Consider the following 21831-nt stretch of genomic DNA (forward strand, 5'->3'; position numbering starts at 1 on the left):
ACGACAAGTCCTATCCTAATTCGGAATTTCAGAGGCAAGAGTACCATAGGGAGCTGTTCTGTTCCCGCAGATGTAAAACATATACACAGTAGATGCCACCAGAACAACAGGAATCATGATCAGCCTTTATATAGACGACACGTCCATCGTGGCCTAGCTTAGAAACTAAGACATTGCAACTATAAAACTTCAGATAGCACTAGACGATAGAACAGTAAAAAATTGTGTTGAGATGTTGGACACTGCCATCGGATGGTCAAATAAAATAAGGTACTTGGGGGTCACCGTGGACAAAGAACTCACGTTCATATTCCATGTTACACGAGCAGTACAAAAGACAAACCTGACATACGCATCTCTCGCATGTGGACAGACATGCAAAACTAACAAAAAAAAAGCTGTCCACAACGGAGCACTAGGAAAAGCAGCGAACGTCAGTCAATGCGATCAATAACGGAAAGATTCTTTTTTTAGAGATACTCAACAGATTATTATTACTAGTAATAGACTAGATGGACGACAAAGCAAGAACAAAATTCGTCGAACTAATGGACCATCCCAACCACATCCTGCGAGAGATTATAAGGTATGATGTTTCCCACCGATGGAAACATAAACAGCCCAAACAACAACTGCTTAGCAGTGACTAAGAAGAGATAGCCTGTAGTTCCGGTGGCGTCGCCACCAGAACAATGTGGCAGCACACATTAAAAACCACGTGTTTGAATCATCCCTCCAAACCGGTCCCGTTTCGCCGGACCGTTGAAAGCGGATTGTGTAACGCCGGCATTAGTAAAGATACTATGAGTTGATAAATAAAACCAACGTAATGCTATCGATCTTGAGCAGCGAAACTAAAGATATAAATACTGCTCAAAACTTTGCGTGAGGAACTCAAAAGTTTTGAGGTCGTAAAAAATTCAGAGGTAATATGGCGGGGTTGTAATATCCCTATATAAAAATAGGTATGGTAAGATGGGTAGGACACTGTCAAGTGCGAATAAAAACTATCTTTTCAAACGAACCCTCTCATCGCTGCTGCTTGGGAAATAGGTGTAGGTAGAGACAGACCACTTTTGAGATGGAGGGATGATGTAGATCAGAGCGCAAGAAACACTTTACATGAAGAACTGAGCATGAGAAAGCTTTAGATTTTCTCAGAAAATTTAAAATAAAGATTCCAAATGTACTCTTTTAATTGCTTACTGCGCAATGTTTGGGTGCTTAATGGAGAATATTACGCACATCTGGGTAAAAAGAAGAAAACAAAACTGAAAATAGATTTGGTTTGGTAGCGAAAAAATCTGGTGCGAGTACTACCTAGTTATACACGAAGGAGCTTTGTAGTAGGTATTGGGGTATCTATTTGAAACAACTCATTCGTCTAATTTTGCTTGAACCAAGCGTCATATATTTCGAATTCTTAAGAAAGTTCTGACTGGAAAACATTTTGCTGTTCAATTATAAGGTAATAGCATTAATTGATTGACAAAGAAATATATAATTACATATTTACAAACAATTGCATTTTTTAGGTAACTACATATTTTCTCTACTGACCCGGGTAGTTTTTACAAGCGTACTGTTTATATAAAAAATCCAGTCGGTATAAAACACTGTGTAAAAATAATTTTTCAGTTCTTGGGTTGCTATTTTTAAATATATAACAAGTCTTTATCAATTACGAAATCATTTTCTGGGTAGCAATTCCACAAATTGTTTTTATTTTTAGAAAACACGATGTATATTTTCAGTCTGTTAATGACAGTAATCTATTTGAAGAGTTTATTGTAAACAGGCACAACAATACCAAACACAATTATTGTATCGTATTGTTAATGTTAGTGGGAAATAATCCATAAATCAGAAAAATAAAAACATGTACACGTAGTTATTGTTTGTATTGTAAGGGTAACCCTTTTACAGTTTTTCTTCAACCTACTAATGACATTGGACGAATGGATAACTTAATATAGGTACTTGTTAATAATGGAAACGATATTTTAATAAAAACAAAGTAGGTATATAAAAACAATGCTTATTAAAAATTTACAAAGCAAATAATTTATGTGACATCCATCAAAATAGTAATTTACGAAATGAGTTCTGAAAGCGATATTTTACGGGATGTAGGAAATTTACAGGACGATCGAAAGCAAGTCCTGGAATTCTGCGTAAAATCACTTTTGAATCGTGGTATGTAAACTATTCTTTCTGCAGGCATTTATTATGTTAAAATAATCTGAATGGATACATTACTTATGAACTTATTTATATTACGCACATGCTTACGATTATTCCATTTTAGAAAAAAAATTGTAGACCAATTCATACCTCTCTCTTGACTTTAGAGGTAATCATTCATAATTAGACGTTTTAGCAATTCACTAAACTCATTTGGAATCAATTCGACGTCATTTTCACCACTGACTTCCATTGTTTGGAATGGAAAATCGAAAACACTTTCAAATCTTATATGACAAAAGCTGGTATTCATTGTTCCAAAAGTGTAAAGTGGAACTTTCGGTTTAATAAATTATACCGAAAGAATTTTTAAATTTTTCCACAAATATGCAAATTTTGTGCAGTAAAATTATTAACAGTTTAATTGTTTAATTATAAATAGTTAAGTGACAATTATAAGAAACACCAGAGTTACGAATGTCAAAGCCGAAAACGGATTTTTAAAAAATTTAATTTCGTAACAAAATTTATTTATTAAGAATGTACAACTTCTAAGTATGGTAACAACTACAAAAATAAAAAGATCTGAAAATATGTATATACTAGTATATAGGAGGAGCTATTTTTCAAAAGGCAACAAGTCGAATTTTTCCGAATTTTAAGTAAAGATGGCGTTGCGTTCCTTAGACGTAAAGCAACATCTAAACTAACAATTTATTATTCAAATCACAACATGTCCCTTGTAAATACACACAATACTTTGCATATATTTTATAAAACGTAACAAGTCTACCAACTGGTATTTTTCAATAGGCAACATGTCCATGTTTTGTTTCAAAATGTGACAGATCCGTATAAATCCTTTAGTTTTCAATCATTGTTCATCGTGGCAGCGTGTGTCAATTTGTTACTGTTATAGTTTAAAATAGATGTAAATGAAGGTGTTACTGTGTCAGAGCACAATGTGGGCACTCGCAAGAGTTCAAGATCGAATACCAATGAGAAAATTACTAAAAGGAACGCAAAGTAAGTTGAGTAGTCGGCAATATTTTTTTGAGGTTAAAAATGGCAATTATTACAGTACCGTTACCGTGTAAATTAATGTATTGAATAAAATGCCTTTTTTTACTTAAATTTCTTTCCATACTTTTGGATTTTTACGTAAGTATTGGTTTTAGATATGTATCTACGGACCTAAATTTGGTGCGTTGGGAAATTCCATGCCAACATAATAAAAACAAAATTACAGATGCCAGGAAATCGACCTTCAAACCTTAAAACACGTTAAACGTTATGTCTACAAGGATAATTCCAAAAATAAGCAAAATGTAAGATTAGCGTCTTTACTGAAAGTTTCTAAGCCTGTAAGCAACCGAAAGAGAAATGCGACTACCTTTAAGCCACACGATTTTCAAATTCAGTATACTGTAAGTTTATTAACACCAATTTGACTATAATAGTTTCTTATTAAAGGGATATGATTGTTTTGCAGGTCGGTAAGAAGGGAAGATATTCTGTTGTTTGCAGACTTTTTCTTAAAACTGTTTGAAGTGAAAGCTCGACGTGTTTTATTAATTCACGTAAAACTCTAATCGGAGAAAGCGTTGGAGATAAAAGTGGCGGTGACAGGCGTTCTCAAAAACAACTACCTAAATTTGAACGAGTAAAACAATTCATTGGTAATTTTAAAGCCCAAGAGAGTCATTATAACCGCAATAAATCTAAAAGGCTCTATTTGCATTCGTCATTAACCATAAGAAAAATGTGGAAGACGTATAATGATCAAGCAGATGTCGAGTTTCAAGTGAAATATTGTTATTTTCATAAAGTTTTTTCTACGCAGTTTAACACGTTAAGCCCCATGTGTACCACACTGGCACACACTTATAGTTTTATGTGGGACCGTGTGTACCTATCAGGCCACAGCGAAGTGTGGTGTTCCGTTGCCAAAAGGGTGTACACTTTTTGTCCGGCATGTGCCGCTACTACCGCATATATATGTGTTAAATGTTTTGTGAATATTCATACATGTTCTTTGAAAAAATAAATTGTTTTTGTATTTCTTAAACTTAAAATATCTTAGGGAGAAGTTTTTGATTATCTTCCTGGTTGTGAGCCAATATGGCACACATGGTCCACATTAAAACAAATTACAAAAATAATTATAAATAGACAGTGTGTACCATGTTGGTACATGCTGTTTTTTACGTAAAAAATGTATTTTTTTTTTTTTATTTTAGAATAGAAATAAATAGTTATACACATTCTTATTTCAAAATTATTAAAAAAAATGTTCCGGTCTGACAGAAGACTTATATCATGATGGTCTGGGGCTTAACGTGTTAATCTTGGATTCGGTTCACCTGCTATAGATGTATGTAGCTACTGTGAACGCACAAAATTTCGAAGAAAAAATAATCCAACAGACGATGAGGCCAAACGTGATTTAAAAGTTCATCAACATAAGGCCAAACAGTTTAATTTACTAATGAAAGAAAAGCGAGACAACGAAGTTACTTACTGTTTTGACCTCCAACAAGTTCAAAATCTGCCAAAAATTCCCATACAGGAAACATTTTACTCTCTCCAAATAGCTTATTATTGTTTTTGTGTAGTTGATGTAGATGCCAGGATGCCAAACTTTTATATTTGGACTGAGAACCTTTCCGGCCGAGGATCAAACAAGGTTGGGTCAGCGCTTCTTTATTTTTTAAAGCACTCTCAGTTCAATGAATCCGTAACGAAAATTCGTTTGTTTTGTGATGGATGTGGCGGTCAAAATAAGAATAGCCACATCCTGCACCTCCTAATGTACTGGCTGTATACGGAGTCACCCATGCATATTAAAGAAATTGAAATCGTTTTTCCTGTGCGTGGTCATTCTTATTTGCCTGCTGATCGCGTCTTCGGACGAATTGAAAAAGACTTACGGAGACACGACAGAATTATTTTACCTTCAGATTATACTGCTATCTACAAGAAGTTTGGAAATGTATTTGAATTGGAGAAGGATTGGAAATGGTACGATCTAAAGGCCTTGCTCGCGGTGTTTAATAAATACGACGGGATAAGCGAACAAAAAATTGTTAATATAAAGAAAACTTTAAACCGTGGTAAACAACATAAGGCAGTAACGATAATTTCGCAAGTATTTTATGGAAACAACGATCCTTCAAAAAGAGAAAAATCTTTAGCAGGTGTTTCACTGAGACCATTAAGGGAAAACAATAAGATTTCGGCTGATAAAGGAAAAGCCGTTAAAAAACTTTTGATTGCAGCTTTCGGAGAAAACTGGCGTCTTGACGAAGGTTTAAGTTGGTATTTCGAACTGCTGATTAATAATATTCAAAACTATGAAGAGGATACGGAAAATGATCACGATCATCACGTTAATTGTGCGGAATGTGTTCAAGAAGAGCCAGAACTAAAGGTGTGAATGAAATACATATTTTTAATTAGTTTTTTATGTTTTAGTGTATTAATTAAAACACATATTTTTTTTCAAAATGTAACTAGTCCGCGTTTTTTTTTTCAAAAAGAGACAAGTCCATTTAAATTGCGGTCAAATAAATGGATAGGAATCATTCTGATTTACCAAAAATCATAATTCTAGATAACTACAATCGCGATCATAAAATCCGGATCACCTTGAAAATCACCGATATTTCATTTTTAACGAGCTTTATCGTAAATAATAATAACACAAATACAAACTAATGCATGTTTCTGAGAATTGTTGCGGTTTCCTTTGTAACAAAGAATTCCAATAGTGCCAATTTCGCGGTAAAGTGCACACTTCCCAAAATGAACGCTACCTGTAACTCCGCTTGTTTTAAATGTCTCGTTTGTGCTTCGACTTTCTGTTAAAATGCAACGGATAAACGTTTATTATTGCCACCATTAGTGTTTATTAGTGCCATTATTAGTGTTTATTTTTTCACAAAAACGCCTTTGACTGTTGAAACGGCACAAATTGTTGCACTTGTGGAAGACGGTCACACTCAACGGCAAGTCGCAAGAACTGTTGGCGTAAGCCTTTCTACGGTTCAACGAGTGCTTCAATGCTTTCAGGAGGCAAGTTTGCTAACCAGGCGACCTGGCTCTGGACGAAGAACAACGACCACGGCACTAGATGACCGTTTCCTTGTGTTTCAGTCTTTACGAAACCGGACCTCAACAGCGGTTATGCATCAAAATCGTCTAGAGGAACTACGAAATCGTAATTTTAGTGTTGCAACAGTCAGAAGAAGACTTCGTTCTTCTTGATTATTTTCTCGGGTAATGGCTAGAGGACCGCCACTTCGCCGGGTGCCTCGAGTTGCACGACTAGCTTTTGCTCGACAATACGCGCGTTGGGGAATTAACGATTGTAGCAAAGTGTTATTCTCAGATGAATCCCGTTTCTGACTAACTGGATCCGATGGACGTGTAAGAGTTTGGAGGAGAACCGGTGAACGATTTTCACAAGTTTGCATTGCTCCAAGAATGCCATTTGCTGAGGCTCGGTCATGGCTTGGGGAGGTATATCTTCCGACTTCCACACAGAATTACCCTTCATCGAAAATGGGTCCCTAATTGCACGAAGGTACATTACGGAGATTCCGGAAGAACATGGTATGCCCAACATGGCAGGGCTTGGAGAAAACGCCGTTTTTATGCAGGACAACGTGCGATCGCACGTTGCCAGGATCAGTATGTAATGCTTGGACGAAGTTGTAATTACGAGGGTAGCCTGGCCAGCTAGGTCTCCGGACCTGAATCCCATCGAACATCTCTGAGACGATTTGAAAAAACGTATTCAAACCCATACACCTCCTCCTAACAACGCACAGGAGCTTAAGGATCTGTTAGTGAGAGAATGGAATAACATACCACAACATGTAATCTGGAGAAAAATTGAGAGTATGCCCCGTCGTCTGCAAGAGGTTATTAGAGCAAGGGGAGCCAATACACGATATTGGTCATTGAAATTTCACTGATTTTTTACCACGTTCCGTATTTTCCATTTTTTTAGTATGTCTGTTTTATCAACAATTTGATTTGTTTTCTGTTTTTTTCAATAAAAACAATAAAAAACGATTTTTTTTCTTTCAAAACAAACATTGATGACAAATAAAAAATACATTAGCCAAAAAAAAAGGTTATTACTGCACCAATTTAAGAAACTTGAAATTTTCAAGATAACCCGGATTTTATGTATATACCCTTAATTCTAAAACACATAATTTGGTCTCCTGCGATTTGCAGAATCGTCAAATTAGTTATTTAACCATACCCAAAAATTGGAAAAATGGACTTGTTGCCTTTTAAAAAATAGCTCCTCTATATAGTCTCTCTAATTGTCTCTAAATCTCTCTATAGACGCCAGGCTAGAAGATAAAATAGAGTAATAAGTCAGTAGTTGCTTATAGTAAACTATTGTACTTAATTTTATGTTTCTATCCAAGCACAGTTGTTTATTTAACTAGAAAGATCGCCACACTTATCTCGTCACAAAATATAAATCATGGAGCTAATTAACAGTAACTTAATAATATTTCGTTAGTAAAATTTACCTTTTAATAAATCTTAAACTAAACTTTACGAGAATATTAAACAGGAACATATATTTACATTATTTAACTATCACATACAGTAGCAAATAAACATAATTCACTTTTATCTACCTTTTATCCAGTTTTAAGTCAGTTAATTAACAATTTAAAAAAACCGACAAATGCGTTTTACAAGGTGTTTTTATTTGGTTATGGTATAAGTTTCAACAAATCTAGTTTTCCAAAAATTATTTCCAAACATTCTTCTTTTTTTTTGTGCCCATTTGTTTCGAATATTGGCGATCATTCTGGCTATAATTATTTTATTAACTGATTATTCCAAATATTATAATGAGAAAAACAATCGGCACGTAAGTAACATTCATATTATTTAAAATTGTACCGGATTTCTCATTATATTTTGACCCCCACTTATTTTCCTTAATTTCGGGAATACAAAAAAAGTTTCAAATAAAAGTTGTATTATTTTATCTGTACCGACCAACAATGTACAACAGACCAAATTTTGTATACAGGGAGTGCCCAATAAAATGCATCTTCAATATTTCAAATGGGACACCCTGTATTTTTTATAGTTTTAAATAGCCCTGCATTTCCTGATTACCAATATAACATTGTATAGCATTAGTTTTGTTCTATAAGGGCATATGGTACTACAAAAGGATAACCATAGGTGGCTATACAACTGAATTTCAAAATTAAACAATTATTAATTTATTATAAACTGTCAGTCCTCATACCGAAATGGGTTATACCGCAGATAAAAAAGTAGATATTTTCTCAATTTATGTAAAAAATAATAAAAACAAGCAAGTGGCAAGAAGAGAATATAAGCTGATTTATCCAAATCGACAGACTCCTTCTGCAAATACATTTTTATATAATTATCGTCATGTCATAAATGAAAAAAAGTTTAGTAGTACGGAAGAAACGTACTATCGTAGGAAATGATGATGAAGATCTTAATACTTTGCTTTACTTTGAAGGTAAAAATTAAATACTTAAATAATAGATTAAATCCGTAATAACATTTTTATTTTAGAAAATTCCGAAACTAGTCTAAACATTAGAGAAAAGCCGTGCGACGATACATAGAGTTTTAAAAAAGCACAACTATAAGCCGAACAAAATATTACCGGTACAACAACTTACCGATGTTCATAAGAGAAAGCGTTTACAGTTCTGTCAAGAAATGCTTACAAATTTGAACAATGATCCTAATTATTTTTATAACATTTTATGGACAGATGAATCAAATTTTTCAACGTCAGGCATTTTTAATAGAAGAAATAGGTATTCGTGGGAACAGAAAAATAATAGCAAAAGAAAAATTAAGTAAATAAAAAAGTCACGAAGAAAATCAATAAATTCAAAACAAAATAGTTTGGACCATTGTTTTATGATTATAAATTAACTGGGGAATCATATTTGGACACAGTCATTACAGAAGTGGATGAGTTATTAAATCAAAATTATACACAAAATCAATTAAATAGTATGATATGGCAACAAGATGGAGCACCGCCACATAATGTCGTAGCCGTTCAAGAACATTTAAATAATTAATTTAATGTGTGGATCGGCAATAAGGGTACCATTACATGACCACCAAATAGTCCCAACTTCACACCATGTGATAGCTTTTTATGGGGGTTTTTTAAAGAAAAAGTGTATTTTGATTCAAATACAAATATTAACACTATCACGGCAAAAGTTCGCGCGGAAATTGAAAATTTAAATGGTCATCATAACACAATATCTGACGCATTAGAAAAATTGAGACGAAGATATTACTTGTGCATTGATAACAATGGAGGCAACTTTGAGCACCTATTGTAATCTTAAATGTAGTATTGTATCTTACATGTAGTATTGTAAGTCATTAATTTTGTTGACTTTCTAAATATATTTTTTTCTTATCTTAGTATAGTGTAGTAGTACCATACGCCACTATAGAACAAAACTAGTGCTATACTATGTTATATATTTGTAATCAGGAAATGCAGGGCTACTCAAAACTATAAAAAATACAGGGTGTCCCATTTGAAATATTGAAGATGCATTTTATTGGGCACTCCCTGTATACAAAATTTGGTCTGTTGCTACACTGTTGGTCGATACAGATAAAATAATACAACTTTTATTTGAAACTTGTTTTTCTATTCCCGAAATTAAGGAAAATAAGTGGGGAGTCAAAATATAATGAGAAACCTTATACACCCTCAAAAATGGGCACGTATAATATTGGCATAATTTATATATAGTTTGTACAGACAGCACCCTAATTCTGGCAATTTGTATTTTCAGCATTTAGTTACCGTATAGGAGACCTGAAGATGCATAGCAAATTGTAGTATGGGAAACCGGTCGTCCGTGGTATAATAATTTGATTGAAGTCTATTATTTATTTCTTTTTACCTAAATTGAACTGGTCTCACATAAGCAACCCATCCAATATCAGATATTTATGTTCATTAAGTGTGCCGTGAAAAACGTAATGGGACTGAATTACAAACTCGTTTCAAATCCAGTGGTTTGAAATTCTCGAAAATATTTCTTACCATTTGTATGTATGACCTTAATTACTATATAATTACGGTTTTTAAAGATAAAATAGTCTTTGTGAAACCAAATTTCATTTATTTTTTAAGTAAGTAATACAATATTTTGCGGTATCAAATATAAAATACTCTTCTCAAATTGTTTAACGCAATTGCAACGCCACTACATAGCTTCTATTGTCTAACTATGGGATAAAATATGTCGTAGAACTGCTCGCCGCTGTGAAAATTATTATTTTTTTCAGATAGAACGTTTTCGTATGATAGAAGTGTGAATAACAAATAAAATTATTAATTAAAGTACTACTGACTGCATGTTTTCAACAAATAAATTTATGTAAAAGGAAAAACTGTTCATATTTTTTAATTCTACAAAAGTAGTAATATTAAACACCAAAAAATTTTAGAAAAAATTATACCGAACTTATTAAAAATTATTCACAATTATGGTTTGTTGTATTTTCCAAAATATAATCCTATTTTTAGATGAAATCTTGCAAAGTTTATTTAGCAACGTTTGTTTTCTCTTTACGTTTCTGTTGTGTCAAAGGTGATTTGAATGGATATATTGGTAGATAAAGAGCGGAAATAGAAAGAGTTTATGAAGGTTGGGGGTTAGGAATAAGAAATTATGAAGGAAATAGTGTGATTGACTTTGCAATTGCATGGAAGTTGGCTGTGATTAATAGGATTTTTATGAAAACTGAAGACCAGTTTGTTACGTTAGTAGCGGAGGAAGGGAAAGTCAGATTTTATCCTGTATAGAAGAGGTCAGCTAAAATAGTGTTACGTAAAAATATGAGTCATATTAAAAACCTGTAAACATGTTGTTTATTCACTAATATGTTGTAGATTCTACGAGACCCTTCGATCAGCTGGCAGAAATCTACCTGAAACGGTCGAAGCTTCCAGAAACCGGTCGAACGATGACCCGGATTTACTTTCTAGTATAATCAGAGGGATTCGCCTGACTTCTACGGCTAGCTGTATTTTCATATATAATAACGGAGGTTTCATTGAAGGGGTCAGTCAAAAAAGAAGCTCGCGCTCGCGTTTAAATTGTAACGTCCGATAGATAAATTATGTAAATAAATTGTTTTACAGTGGTTTAATAAATTGATATAAATTATCGTGTTTTAGTAAATTAAAATAAGAACAATAAATTAGAATTAATAAAGACTTAACAATAGGTTAGGTGAGCGTGTAACTTAACTAACCTCTTTATAGGTGACCAGGTGGCAAGTTCTAGGTTTCTAGGTGGCCAGTGTACCGGTCTGCTATTACCGGTCGGTGTTCAACACCGACCGGTAATAGCAGATATAGAGACAAAGGTGAAGTTAACAAGTAGGACATCAGAAAGTAAAGTGGTGGAAATTAAAGGATAAGAATGTGTCAAAAGTCTTTAAGAGTAGGGTGCTGGGAGAGTTTGAGAAAAAGATACGGTAAATGACTGGTGGTAAGCCAATAGCAAAGTTGCGGTACGAGTGGGAGAGGAAGTTCTAGGAATAACGTCTGATAAAGGGCTATGAGAGGTCTAAAAGAGAGAAAGATAAGGATAAATACAAGGTAGCCACAAGGGAAGCAAAGTAGCTACTGTTAAGGAAAGATCGTCTGCAAAAGCTGTATGAAGAATTGGAAACAACCGAGGGGATAAAAAGGTTATACAGTATTGCTAAAGCAAGGGACAAGGACTTGACTCACGTGCGTCAGATTAAGAGTGCGGATGGAAGAGTGTTAAGAACCGATGTTGAAATAAAGCAAAGATGGTATGAGTACTTCCTGTATGAGAAAGTTGCTAAATGAAGAATACCAAAGGAGAGACAGAGATTGCCGGAACCCAAATTAGAAGTAATACCGAGGATAACGAGATATGAGATTTTCAAGACTTTAAGTAGGATAAAGAATGGTAAGGCAGTAGGACCTGGTGGAATACCTGTGGAGGTTTGGAAAGCTGGAAAAGAGCAGGGGTTGATACGTTGTGGCAAATGATGAGTAGGATATATGAGGAAGAAATGGATGTAAGGAGAGCGTGATAGTATCAGTGTATTAAGATAAAGGGTACATTCAGCACTGTAAGAACTATAGAGGCATTAAGCTTTGTTTATGTCAGGAAGGAGGACAACGGATGCCTTGTTTGCTTTGAGAGAGTTGGTAGAGAAATACGCGAGAAGCAAAGACAGCTATATTTGGTATTAATATATCTTGAGAAGGCGTAAGGTACAGTTCCTGAGAATTAAAAAAGACTAATCAATAATATGTATGAGGAAGCGTACACCAAAGTGAGGACTACTGTCGGATTGACAGAAAGTTTTCCAGTGACGGTTGGTTTGCATTAAGGTTTTAACTAATTAGTTAGAATATAGGACGTTTATTCTAACCACTAGCTGTTTGTTGTAGAAATGACAATCCAAACTACGTTATTGTACAATTTGAGATGACAGAATAGATTTTATAATTAATTAATAAGGCAACAACTGTACTAGAATAGTAGAATAAGGTGGTATCTGAACAAAATTGAAAATAGGACGTTTTTACCAAACAGGGCAAAACAGATGTAACTAATGACAAAAAGAAAAAAATAGTAAATAATTTAGGAAAACTATACCTAGTAATAAAAAAAATATAACAAATAACAGAGAATCTTCTGTTATTCTAAGATCCATTCTTAATGGAACACAATGTATATAACATTTTTTTGGGCTTTGCATGGACACAGAAAAAATATCACCTCACATGCAATAAAAGTATTCACGTTGCGTGCAATAAACATTGTCTATACTCCTTTTCACTGCCTGTTGTAAGAGGCGACTTATCGGGAAGGAATGAGATGTAATGAGCTGTCGTTTAAGGTGTCGGGATCACAGAAACGCACGCAATACGCGTATCTGAGAAGAGCTTACATGGGGCAACGTTAACTCTCATTCCAGATTCTCACTTTGGAGACGATGGCAAAGGAGTAGGCTCCTCGGCGGAGACTGTCCAACGTACGAGGTCGGGACCTTATTTCTACCTGCGTTCACCTGTTCGCCGGTAGTTTGGATAACGGACGGGTGTTCGTGTAGCAACACTGGTACTATGAGGATGGAGCTCCCCGCGGTAGCAGCCAGAGTACCGTCCTTATCTGATGTCGCACTCGTAGGGGCATTGTTTCACCAACGGTCATATGAAGAAAGACCAGGTGAACCTAGGTCATGCTTTCCGGATTTTATGAAGAGAGGTGACACGAACGCGCTTCGTGTCTATATTTTTTACATAAATAACTATTTAATATAAATAAGTATATTATTTAAAAATATAATCTTAGGTTAGGATTAATATTAGGAATGCTAAAAGTATCATTATTGAATTGTGAAAATCTTATTTCTTCACAGTTTCTTGAAGACTTTTAGAACATACGAGATGGAAGCTGCAATAAGAGATTTAAATCCCTCGGATTTGATGGACTACACAATGATTAAAATGGAACCCAAAGCAAGGGATCGTTGAGATACACCACACCCCAGGGTCCTCTCATCATATTGGGAATAGGCATGCCATATTATTCGTAAACCAAACCATACTATGATAATCCAAACTTACTGATATACGAAGATATTCCCGATTTGGAAAGGAACAAGCTGAATTGTGGAAGTCCAACTATGTTAACCTCCAGGTCCCTAGTTGCGACCAATATTGCGATTAAAGACTATTGGAAGAATAAATGTGAAGAGCATAAACCACATATTCATAGAGTAGTTCATCCTGATCAGTTGGTCCCAGGTTTTAATTTGAATAACAAGACATCGGTGACATTAAAATGGATCAAGTTTGACTGCAGTAGATATGCTTCAGCTTGTGACTGCAGCTATCTAAGACATTACCTCTGAATGCCCTCTCCGAGCATATTCAGGTGCAAGGAGGGACTTCCTTTAAGCAACATCAGAGGCAATAAACTAAACAGGCAGTCCCGGCATCAAGGTATAATATTCAGTTTTTTAATTCTGTATGAATACTTATTTTTAGTTATATTTTATATTTTCCTTATTATTGTGCCACACGTTAAATAGATAAACTAATAATATGTGTCTCATGTCCTAAAAACTAGGGGAAACTGTACCCGATATTTAAGTTGATACATAATTGGTATTTATGACGTTAACAAATCAATAACGTGCAAGGATAATAATTGGTTTACATGTTTTTATATTCAGAACAAATTGATAACTTGTTTTTGTACTGAATACTTGAAATTATTTTAAAAAAAGCTAGTCTGATATGATAATAGAAAACAAGGCCATAAAAAATTACAAGAATAATACTCCTACCTGATTCAAGTAAAGTATGTTGTTGGATATTTAGATATAATGATATAATTGTGGAGCTCAGGTCTTTCAATATGGGCATATTATAAATTACATTACTAACTAAATTATTGTAACTAAATTTTTAAATTTATAAATAAATAAATAAAGCACTAACTAAATAGAGCAACTGTCTAGAAAGGTTTAAAACCAAAACATGTAGGCAGTTCTGTGAAGACAGTAGTCCCCGTGGTACGCCTTCTAAAAGTTATCTCAAAAGACCATAGAACATTGACGGCATTGACCAAAGCCGCACAGCGAGTTTAAAGAAAAGAGAGAAGAATTAGATGTCTTTTAACCCTACACTGCGCGGTGTAACAGATATGACACGTCTCGATTTCAAAGCAGTTATTTTAAATTTAAATACGTTTAAAACTACACTGCGCAGTGTGTACATTCTGCTACAACCTTATTTATAATGATAATAAAGTCGGATTTAGTCTAAAGCTATTTTCAATGAAATAACGGACCATATTGTTCGCATTGGCATTTACAGGATTAGCACGTCCGGAAGCTTGTACAAAGAATTTAGTTTTGTGGGTGTTATTTACAAGTTATTGTGTTTCAGTTTTATCTATTTTGTATAAGGTATGTATGTTTTTTTTCAATGCATTATTTTTAAAACAAATACTAGTCAGATTTCCACTGAGAATGGAATTGAAATAGGTTGTTACATATCTGACACATTGCGCATGAGAGTAACTATTTGAAATATTTGTGGGTTATGTTTGAATTGCTTGTGCTTGAACAAAATATACTTTTAAATTGCGTTAGGCTTTCACGGCCATCGTCTAACTTATTAAACTGTTTATTCGGGCTGTTGGGCCGTTGTCTTCTGTTGAGATTTGTTCTCGACGTTTCGCCAACACTAGGGGTTGGCATCTTCTGGAGATGTTGATGCTTCGCTTGTAAGCAGAAACTGACGACGCGTTGTACTACGGAGGCAATATTTATAATTCCCACTCGCCTCCCCTCCACTGGTTTCGGCTTGAGGGGGCGTGTCGTTGTTTATAGTAGCTTTTCTATCTCCGTGTTTTGCGGGAAGGGCGTTTGTGGATTTTAATACTGGTATCCATGTTTTGTTGATTTTTAGTCCTTCTTCTATCCTATTGAAATTGTTTGGGTGCTTGTATATTTCCACCGCTTCCCGATATAACCGTGGGTAGTACTGTGAAGTTTTGTCCAGCATCTGTGTTTCTTCAAATAGTATTCGATGTTCTCCGCTTCCCAAAGCGTGTTCGGCAACGGCAGATTTGTCGATATGTCCTAAACGACAATGGCTTTTATGTTCATTTATCCTGGTGTTGGTGTGTCTTTTTGTGGTTCCCACATATACCATTCCACATGTGCATGGTATTCGGTATACTCCGGCCGTTGCTAATGGGTCGCGTTTGTCTTTTACCGATCTTAAACAATCCTTGATCTTCTTTGTAGGTCTGAAGATGGTCTTTATGTTGGCTTTCTTGAGTATTCGCCCAATTCTGTCCGTTACCCCCGATATATAGGGCAAGAACGCTTTCCCTTTACATTCTGTTCAACAAAGCTCAACAACTAGCGTTCCTGGATGTATTAGTAAATCGAAAGGAAGGTCACTTAGGACATAAAGTGTATCGAAAACCTACACACACAGACAGATACCTAAACAGGAACTCTAATCATCATCCTAGCCAAAAACAAGGTATCATCAAAACTTTGGCAGAGAGGGCGAAGAGAATTTGTGAACCACAACATCTCCAAAGTGAACTTCTTTATATTGAAAAAGCGCTCACCTCTAATGGGTACACCAGAAGAGAAATACACAAGGCGATGAACAACGGATCTAGAAGAAGGGACGAAGAAACAGAATGTAAAGGGAAAGCGTTCTTGCCCTATATATCGGGGGTAACGGACAGAATTGGGCGAATACTCAAGAAAGCCAACATAAAGACCATCTTCAGACCTACAAAGAAGATCAAGGATTGTTTAAGATCGGTAAAAGACAAACGCGACCCATTAGCAACGGCCGGAGTATACCGAATACCATGCACATGTGGAATGGTATATGTGGGAACCACAAAAAGACACACCAACACCAGGATAAATGAACATAAAAGCCATTGTCGTTTAGGACATATCGACAAATCTGCCGTTGCCGAACACGCTTTGGGAAGCGGAGAACATCGAATACTATTTGAAGAAACACAGATGCTGGACAAAACTTCACAGTACTACCCACGGTTATATCGGGAAGCGGTGGAAATATACAAGCACCCAAACAATTTCAATAGGATAGAAGAAGGACTAAAAATCAACAAAACATGGATACCAGTATTAAAATCCACAAACGCCCTTCCCGCAAAACACGGAGATAGAAAAGCTACTATAAACAACGACACGCCCCCTCAAGCCGAAACCAGTGGAGGGGAGGCGAGTGGGAATTATAAATATTGCCTCCGTAGTACAACGCGTCGTCAGTTTCTGCTTACAAGCGAAGCATCAACATCTCCAGAAGATGCCAACCCCTAGTGTTGGCGAAACGTCGAGAACAAATCTCAACAGAAGACAACGGCCCAACAGCCCGAATAAACAGTTTAATAAGTTAAAATATACTTTTGTTGCAGGTTTTTAGCCATGTCTAACCGCTTCAGACCTCTTACTCAAAAGGAACTTGAAGAAGCAATCCTCAATTTGACAGATAGTGAGGACGAGCTCGATGGTGAACTGGATGAACTAGACGAAGATGACCTAGATGTTTCACATATGCCAGTAGAATTGGAAGATGGAGTTGTAATACAACCAGAAGAATCAACCAGTAGTGAGTATTCAGATGGTGAAATTAATTCCGTGAATAATGCTGACGATCCTCCATCTGTTTTTGTGTCATTGCGAGATACCAAAAAGGAAGCACAAGAATTGAAAGAAAAGTATTCAAAAATAATATGGCGTAAGAAAAATTTAATTCTGAACGAAGACTTCTCAGTTTTCAGGGGAAAATCTGAGCTTCCTGAAAATATTCTTAATCTCTCAACACCTTATAGCTTCTTTAAGTATTTATTTGATGATAATCTTTTTGAAAAAATCACCACGGAATCTAATTTGTATTCGACACAAACTAATCCTAGTAAACCTGCGATGCTTACTACTAATGATATAAAACAATATATTGGCGTCTGTATATACATGTCGTTAGTAAAAATGCCAAACGTTAGAAGTTACTGGTCCAATGCTTTAGGACTTCCCCAGATAAAAGAAGTTTTGTCTCAAAAATGATTCGAAAAAATTCGCCAATATTTACATTTTAATGACAATAATTTGATGGTACCAAGAGATCATCCTAATCATGATCGTTTACATAAACTTCGGCCCATTGTCGATGAACTCAACAGAAAATTTCAGTCAGTTCCTCTTTAAAAATATTTATATGTTGATGAACAGCTATGTGCCACCAAAGCTCGACACCATATGAAGCAATATCTTCCAGCGAAACCCCATAAATGGGGATACAAATTGTATGTTCTCTGTGGAACGGATGGTTTTTCATCTAGTTTTGAAATTTATACAGGTTCAGAAAACGATCCGAAATTTCGTGAGATAAATGAACCCGACTTGGGATCAAGTGCCAACGTTGTTTGTGAGACTTTGCCGAATAATACCTTGTAATGAAAATTACAGAGTATATTTTTATAATTTTTATACTTCGATACCTTTGATGGTCTACCTATTGCAACGTGGTATTTACTCGTTGGGAACGGTAAGACGAACGAGATTACCTAACTGTAAGCTACCTTCTGACCAGCAACTAAAAAAAGAACCCAGAGGATCTTCTCATGAATTCGTATGTGATATTGACGGTGTTAAGGTATCTTCAATAATTTGGCTGGATAATAAACCTGTTACATTCCTATCAACATATAAAGGTAAAATGCCATTAACTGAGGCCAAACGTTGGGACAGGAAGCAGCATAAGTACGTCACCATTGAATGTCCAAGTTTAGTTCCTGAATATAATGCTCATATGGGTGGAGTTGACGCTATGGACAGTTATATTGGTCGTTATAAGATAAAGATGCGGACAAAAAAATGGTATCTCCGGTTATTTTATCACCTCCTGGATATGACTATTGTCAACAGTTGGCTCCTCTATAGAAAATGTTGTGTACTTCAAAATCAGAAATGTTTAACTCAGCCCGAATTTAGGGCTGAGATAGCCCAATGTTTATGCAATGCTAACAGTATTAATTTTCCATTGAAACGGGGAAGACCTTCTGATCAAAGCATCGAGAAACTGCTGCAAGAAAAGAGAAGAAAATCGGCAACTGTGAGTTTTGTACCTCCAAAAGACATCAGAACTGACTCCATTGGTCACTGGCCTACATATGATGAAGCCAGACAAAGGTGTAAATTACCAACATGTAAGTCAGTCTCCTTCATAAAATGATCTAAATGTGGTATACATCTTTGCTTGAACAAAAATAATAACTGCTTTGTAAAGTTTCATGAGAACTGAGTTTTTCACTTTGATGCGCAATGTAACAGATCTGTCACAACATTTTTGTATATAATAAACTAATTTAAAAAAAAAAAAATTTTTTTAATTTTTCCTTGTTTTGTAGACACAATTACATTGTCCAGATTTTTTTGGAAACGAAATAAAAAATTGCGCAGTATAGGGTTTTAAACCATCTATCCTGGTGGGATATTTGTTGAAGATTAAACAAAACCTGAACTTGAAGAATCTGAAAGATCAGAACTTTGATATCCTACTACCTTAACCAGCATAAATATGCAAGATTAAAGTATGGAAAAATATTAAGACATAAGAATTAAATACTTATCCAGTCTACCGCTTCACGAAGAATGATTTGCCTGTCAACTATATAAAACCACCATAAATGCCTTTAGACCAGGGTGGATCTGTTTTGAGGTGGATGTGAGAGATGGCATTCGGATTTTTTCTACGTTTCTTGCTTATAACTTTAAAACAATTCATTTTGGAGCAAATTCGTAATGAAATAAAATAGCGACAATTCAATTTTCTATAAGATACAGCTGTTAATATCTTGCTGCAAAACAGCAATAAATACAAAAAGAGGGAAATAAGCCTTTTCTTATTCAATGTTTTTCAACCACTTAGATTGTAGGTACCGGGTGGTCCAATAAGCCGATCTCTCGGCTATATATCAGAAACTATTCATGTTATAACTTTAAGAGAAAAAATTCCTTAGTAAAAGTGGCCAAGAAAACTCCGCCTGAGTTGTCTGATGGGTGGATTGAGTAGCTCATTCGATGACACTGCCGGTCCCAAGCCCAGATAAAGGAGGAGGGTCCCTAAGGTGAGGTTAGCCACCTACCTGGGGTGAAGAATCCATACTGGCTCACAGAACTGAAGATACAGCCTCGGATACCGGACGGAACTATCAGATGACGACACGCTCTATGACAACGGAAAAACGAATTGGTAAACGAAAACCTAAACAATCCATCAAACGAATCGCGTGCCGGAACATAACGTCGTGGAACGGAAGAGACCAGGAGATCATAATAGAAATGAAGAAACACAATTGACATCTGCGCAATCTCCGAAACAAAGAAAAAAGGCCAAGGAACATCAAAATACGGAGAATTTACACTCATATACAACGGAAAAGCTAAACAAGAAAGAGCACATTCAGGAGTCGGAATTTTGCTGCACGATAAATACACACAAAGCATCGAAGATATCGAATACATCAACGATAGGTTATTAAGAATCTCTATAAAAATGCGTAACAGCACAACACACCTGATAAGCACATATGCCCCAGACATATCTAAGCCAACAGCAGAAATTGAAAATTTCTATCAGCAACTACAAAACACCGTAGATAACATAAATGCTAAACACAAAATTATCGTATTCGGGGATCTTAATGCACGGATCGGAAACGATGTCATACCAGGTATAAAACAAAAGTACAACGAAGAAATAATTAATGAAAACGGCGAAGCACTAATAGACTTTTGCGCTAGAAATGAAATGAGAATCAACAACACATACTTTGCTCATAAAGACCAACATAAATACACTTTTAACAATAATCGAGGCCAGCGATCAATGATAGATTTTATAATCACAAATCGAGTGATAACACCGTCACAAGTACTTGATGTCAGAGCCCTAACATCTGCTAACCTGGGGACTGATCACAACCTTATTTTATGCAAGATGATACTAGAACGTCCGCAACGAAACAGAAAACCCCCAATGCTCATCGAAAAACACAATATAGAGTCGCTAGCAACAGAGAGTACAAAACTCCTTTATGAGAACAGGATTACCAGCAAACTAAAAGAGATCGAGTTACAACCAGAATGGGGAGTAGAAGATACTTGGCAAAAAATCAGGAAATGCATCAACCAAGCAGCAGAAGAAGCAATTGGAAAGCGGAAAATTAACACGATGGCGATAAACCACACCAATCCGTGGTTTTGTCAAGAGGTAAAAGAACTCTCTAAATTAAAACGCAAATGCTACCTGAGATATAAAAGCACACAATCGGAAGAAGCTCTCGCAGAATATGTCCAAGTAAGAAATGAAGTAAACGCAAGAATAAAATCAATCAAAAGAGAACATTGGGCTAAATTCACCAGCGACATGGACTACGACCTACATGGTACCCAAAAGAAAGTATGGAAAATGCTTCCGAACAGAAAAAAAAACCAGTTAACAAGTTCGTACAGACCAAGGGAGTACCTATAGAGACATGGCAACAGCATTTTAAGGAGCTATATGATGCTGAAGAAACGCTGAATATAAACGAATACGAAGCAGATATAAGTGCTACAATCAAGGACGAAGAGGTATAAGCAAAGATCAGGAAGCTAAAAAACAGAAAATCGCCTGGAACAGATGGTATACCCAATGAACTCTTAAAATATGGAGGCCCTGAACTTGCAAGTAAACTGTCACAACTATTTAACAAAATATAAACGACACAGAAACACCAGAGGAAGAATAACCCTCTTAAATACAACGATAAAACTTTTCACAAGTGTTCTTAATGACAAATTGGAAAGGCAAATCACTAATGCTGAAGAACAACAAGGTTTTACAAGAGGGCGGTCTATAACAGATGCAGTAGTCATAATAAAACAAATAAAAGAAAAAGCTATAGAGTTCGGCATGCCAGCGTATATTTGCTTTATTGATCTGACGAAGGCGTTCGACAGGGT

At 35.5% G+C, this 21831-nt stretch overlaps 1 protein-coding gene and 1 long non-coding RNA gene across 2 annotated transcripts in view; one reads left to right on the forward strand and one right to left on the reverse strand.

Annotated features, from left to right (window-relative positions):
- LOC140450276 (probable ATP-dependent RNA helicase DHX35) overlaps nt 1-21831 on the reverse strand; it is a 332996-nt gene that overhangs the window by 156870 nt on the left and 154295 nt on the right. The window lies entirely within an intron of this gene.
- LOC140449753 (uncharacterized) lies at nt 3094-4029 on the forward strand. The gene is made up of 3 exons (XR_011951878.1): nt 3094-3210; nt 3363-3611; nt 3677-4029. It is a non-coding gene; the product is annotated as an uncharacterized lncRNA (long non-coding RNA).

The sequence above is a fragment of the Diabrotica undecimpunctata genome, chromosome 9, assembly GCF_040954645.1.
Source record: "Diabrotica undecimpunctata isolate CICGRU chromosome 9, icDiaUnde3, whole genome shotgun sequence".
Classification (NCBI taxonomy): Eukaryota; Metazoa; Arthropoda; class Insecta; order Coleoptera; family Chrysomelidae; genus Diabrotica; species Diabrotica undecimpunctata.